The sequence below is a fragment of the Mobula hypostoma genome, chromosome 2 (genome assembly GCF_963921235.1).
Source record: "Mobula hypostoma chromosome 2, sMobHyp1.1, whole genome shotgun sequence".
NCBI lineage: Eukaryota > Metazoa > Chordata > Chondrichthyes > Myliobatiformes > Myliobatidae > Mobula > Mobula hypostoma.
The window spans coordinates 163,184,930-163,190,604 of NC_086098.1; positions in this window are offsets into that span (position 1 = coordinate 163,184,930).

Genomic DNA, 5,675 nt, shown 5'->3' on the forward strand with positions numbered 1-5,675 from the left:
CCTACTGGTAATTTCCTCAAAAAATTGTAATAGGTTTGTCAGGCATGATTTTCCTTTAAGGAATCCATGCTGAGTTCTGCCTATCTTGTCATATGCCTCCAGGTACTCCGTAACCTCATCCTTGACAATCGATTCCAACAACTTCCCAACCACCGATGTCAAGCTAACAGGTCTATAATTTCCTTTTTGCTTCCTTGCCCCCTTCTTAAATAGCGGAGTGACATTTGCAATCTTCAGTCCTCAGGAACCATGCCAGAATGTATCGACTTTTGAAAGATCATCGCTAATGACTCCGCAATCTCAACAGCTACTTCCTTCAGAACACGCGGGTGCATTCCATCTGGTCCGGGAGATTTATCTACCTTTAGACTATTCAGCTTCCTGAGTACTTTCTCTGTCGTAATTGTGACTGCGCACACTTCTCTTCCCTGCCACCCTAGAGTGTCCGGTATACTGCTGATGTCTTCCTCAGTGAAGACTGATTCAAAATACTCATTCAGTTCCTCCGCCATCTCCTTATCTCCAATTACAATTTCTCCAGCATCACTTTCTATCAGTCCTATATCTACTCTCACCTGTCTTCTACTCTTTATATACTTGAAAAAGCTTTTAGTATCCTCTTTGATATTATTTGCTAGCTTCCTTTCAGTTCATCTTTTCCCTCTTAATGACCTTCTTAGTTTCCTTTTGTAAGCTTTTAAAAACTTCCCAGTCCTCTGTCTTCCCACTAATTTTTGCTTCCTTGTATGCCCTCTCCTTTGCTTTAACTTTGGCTTTGACTTCTCTTGTCAACCACGGTTGCATCCTTTTTCCACTTGAAAATTTCTTCTTTTTTGGAATATACTTGTCTTGCACCTTCCTCACTTCTCACATAAACTCCAGCCACTGCTGCTCTGCCGTCCTTCCTGCCAGTGTCCCTTTCCAGTCAACTTTGGCCAGTTCCTCTCTCATGCCACTGTAGTTTCCTTTACACAACTGAAATACCGACACATCTGATTTCGGCTTCTCTTTTTCATATTTCACAATGAACTCAATCATGTTATGATCACTGCCTCCTAAGGGTTCCCTCACCTCAATCCCTTTAATCACCTCCGGTTCATTACACAATACCCAATCCAGTACAGCTGATCCCCTAGTGGGCTCAACAACAAGCTGTTCTAAAAAGCCATCTCGCAGACATTCTACAAATTCTCTCTTGAGATCCAGTGCCGACCTGATTTTCCCAATCCACACGCATGTTAAAATCCCCCACAATTATCATAACACTTCCCTTCCGACAAGTCTTTTCTATTTCCTGTTGTAATTTGTAGTCTACATCACTGCAGCTGTTTGGAGGCCTGTATATAACTGCCATCATGGGTCCTTTTACCCCTGCTATTCCTTAGCTCAACCCATAAAGATTCTGCACCTTCCGATCCTATATCATCTCTTTCTAATGATTTAATATCATTTCTTACCAGTAAAGCCACATCTCCCCCTCTGCCTACCTTCCTATCCTTCCGATACACCGTGTATCCTTGGACGTTCAGCTCCCAGAGACATGCATCCTTTAGCCATGTCTCAGTGATGGCCAAAATATCATACCTGCCAATCTGTAGCTGTACGACAAGATCATCCACCTTATTCCTTATGCTGCGTGCGTTCAAGTATAACACCTTAAGACCGGTATTTAGTACTTTTTGCTTTGATTGCACTACAACTCATCCCAATGGCTGCAAATTTGCCCCATCACCTGCCTGTCTTTCCTGACATCTTTACTGCTCACTATCTTAGATTTATTTCTGTTTTCCCCTTCCTCTGCTCTATCATTCTGGTTCCCATCCCTCTGCCAAATTAGTTTAAACCCGCCCTAACAGCTCTATTAAACTTTCCCACCAGGATATTGGTCCCCTTCGGGTTCAGGTGTAACCTGTCCATTTTGAACAGGTCATACTTCCCCCAGAAGAGGTCCCAATGATCCAAGAATCTGAAGCCCTGCTCCCTGCACCAGTCTCTCAGCCTTGCATTCATCTGCCTGATCCTACTATTCTTGCCCTCGCTAGCACGTGGCACAGGTAGCAATCCCGAGATTACTACCCTGGAGGTCCTGCTTCTCAGCTTCCTTCCTAACTCCCGGAAATCTCTCTTCAGGACAGCCTCCCTTCTCCTAACTATGTCATTGGTACCAACATGCACCAAAACAACTGGCTACTCGTCCTCTCCCTTCAGAATATTCTGGACCCGATCCGAGTTATCCCGTACCCTGGCACCTGGGAGGAAACACACCATGCGGGACATGGGCCGCCATGTGTGCAAATGAGAGTGGCTCAGGGAGGCACGTTGGTCAGCAAGGTTTTGGGCAGAAAGGCCGGTTTCCGTGCTATCTGACTCTATGGCCCTGAGGTGACATGATGTTTGTTGGGTGTTGGAGCTTGCTGTAACAGTGCGGGGTGTGGGGTCACAGACAGAAAGAGCAGAAACACAAGAAAACAGGAGCAGAAAGAGGGCACTCAATCCTCAAAATTGTTTCACCATTTCATGTCATCATAGTCGATTTGTCCCAGGCCTTGCCTCTTTCTCAAATATGTATCTAACTCTACTTTCCTTCTAATGATCTAGCTCCACCGAAGTTCCAGATTTTCCCACCCCACTGAGAAATAACATTCTCCATATCCAGTTTTAAATGACTGCCCCCTTATCTTGAAACTCTGTTGAAGATTCCTGGTCATTGGAGAGTCTGGAGTTTGAGGCCAAGTGTTTGGCTTTCTCATCTAGGATCCTCATTCATCGTCATCGGCAACCCCTGGCATCAGCCCAGACGTCTAGGCCTGATGACCACAGTCCTGAGTCCACTGGAGAAGTCTAAGCCCAGTGTAGGCTGCAAGCTGGAGATGGTCTATCCTGGAGTTGGAGGAGTGTGTGTGTGAGTGGAGTGTAAGGAAAGGGGCTTTTCTGGGTTAGCTGTGTTCTCCGTTGTGCTGAACACAGTGGGTATGCTATGTTGATGCTGGAATGTGTGGTTGAATGCCCAGGCTGTGCCGTCCTTTCATTGATTCTCTTATGGTTATTATTCTATAGATTTATTGAGTATGCCCACAAGAAAATGAATCTCAGATTGCATATGGTGACATAAATGTAGTTTTGCTAATAAATTTACTCTGACACCTGCGGGCTGCACCCAGAACATCCTTAGGTCATATTGGTCATTAACACAAACAATAAATTTCACGCAATCAACAGGAATTCTGCAGATGCTGGAAATTCAAGCAACACACATAAAAGTTGCTGGTGAACGCAGCAGGCCAGGCAGCATCTGTAGGAAGAGGTGCGGTCGAGGTTTCAGGCCGAGACCCTTCGTCAGGACTAACTGAAGGAAGAGTGAGTAAGTTGAAAGTTGGAGGGGAAGGGGGAGATCCAAACTGATAGGAGAAGACAGGAGGGGGAGGTATGGAGCCAAGAGCTGGACAGGTGATTGGCAAAAGGGATACGAGAGGATCATGGGACAGGAGGTCCGGGAAGAAAGACAAGGGGGGGGGCCCAGAGGATGGGCAAGGGGTATATTCAGAGGGACAGAGGGAGAAAAAGAAGAATGAGAGAAAGGATGTGTGTATAAAAATAAGTAACAGATGGGGTACGAGGGGGAGGTGGGGCATTAGCGGAAGTTAGAGAAGTCGATGTTCATGCCATCAGGTTGGAGGCTACCCAGTCAGAATATAAGGTGTTGTTCTTCCAACCTGAGTGTGGCTTCATCTTTACAGTAAAGGAGACCGTGGATAGACATGTCAGAATGGAAATGGGATGTGGAATTAAAATGCGTGGCCACTGGGAGATCCTGCTTTCTCTGGCGGACAGAGCGTAGATGTTCAGCAATGCGGTCTCCCAGTCTGCGTCGGGTCTCGCCAATATATAAAAGGCCACATCGGGAGCACCGGACGCAGTATATCACCCCAGCCGACTCACAGGTGAAGTGTCGCCTCACCTGGAAGGACTGCCTGGTCCTCAGCTACCACCTCTCCAGCCTCTGGGTCAGCAGTCGTCGATGTTGGCTTTGTGGAACAATCTATGTCCGTGCCTATTCTGGTATCTGTCCCCCACTTTTCCTTCGCTACATCGACGACTGCATTGGCGCTGCTTCCTGCACGCATGCAGAGCTCGTTGACTTTATTAACTTTGCCTCCAACTTTCACCCTGCCCTCAAGTTTACCTGGTCCATTTCCGACACCTCCCTCCCCTTTCTAGATCTTTCTGTCTCTGTCTCTGGAGACAGCTTATCCACTATATGATGTCTACTATAAGCCTACTGACTCTCACAGCTATCTGGACTATTCCTCTTCTCACCCTGTCTCTTGCAAAAACGCCACCCCCTTCTCGCAATTCCTCCGTCTCCGCCGCATCTGCTCTCAGGATGAGGCTTTTCATTCTAGGACGAGGGAGATGTCTTCATTTTTTAAAGAAAGGGGCTTCCCTTCCTCCACTATCAACTCTGCTCTTAAACGCATCTCCTCCATTTCACGTACATCTGCTCTCACTCTATCCTCCCGCCACCCCACTAGGAATAGGGTTCCCCTGGTCCTCACCTACCACCCCACCAGCCTCCGGGTCCAACATATTATTCTCCGCAACTTCCGCCACCTCCAACGGGATCCCACTACTAAGCACATCTTTCCCTCCCCCGCTCTCTCTGCATTCCGCAGGGATCGCTCCCTACACAACTCCCTTGTCCATTCGTCCCCCCCATCCCTCCCCATTGATCTCCCTCCTGGCACTTATCCGTGTAAGCGGAACAAGTGCTACACATGCCCTTACACTTCCTCCCTTACCACCATTCAGGGCCCCAAACAGTCCTTCCAGGTGAGGCGACACTTCACCTGTGAGTCGACTGGGGTGATATACTGCGTCCGGTGCTCCCGATGTGGCCTTTTATATATTGGCGAGACCCGACGCAGACTGGGAGACCGCTTTGCTGAACACCTACGCTCTGTCCGCCAGAGAAAGCAGGATCTCCCAGTGGCCAGACATTTTAATTCCACATCCCATTCCCATTCTGACATGTCTATCCACGGCCTCCTCTACTGTAAAGATGAAGCCACACTCAGGTTGGAGGAACAACACCTTATATTCCGTCTGGGTAGCCTCCAACCTGATGGCATGAACATCGACTTCTCTAACTTCCGCTAGGCCCCACCTCCCCCTCGTACCCCATCTGTTACTTATTTTTATACACACATTCTCTCACTCTCCTTTTTCTGCCCCTGTCCCTCTGAATATACCCCTTGCCCATCCTCTGGGTCCCCCCCCTTGTCTTTCTTCCCGGACCTCCTGTCCCATGATCCTCTTGTATCCCCTTTTGCCTATCACCTGTCCAGCTCTTGGCTCTATCCCTCCCCCTCCTGTCTTCTCCTATCATTTTCGATCTCTCCCTCCCCCTCCAACTTTCAAATCCCTTACTCACTCTTCCTTCAGTTAGTCCTGACGAAGGGTCTCGGCCTGAAACGTCGACTGCACCTCTTCCTAGAGATGCTGCCTGGCCTGCTGTGTTCACCAGCAACTTTGATGTGTGTTGCAATAAATTTCACTGTGTGTTTCGATGTTCATGTGATAAATAAATCTGAATCTGAATGTTTGGATTTTCTGCAACAAGGAACAGTGGGAATGAGATTGCAAGCTAATGGGACAGCAGTCGGAGCTCAGGGTCA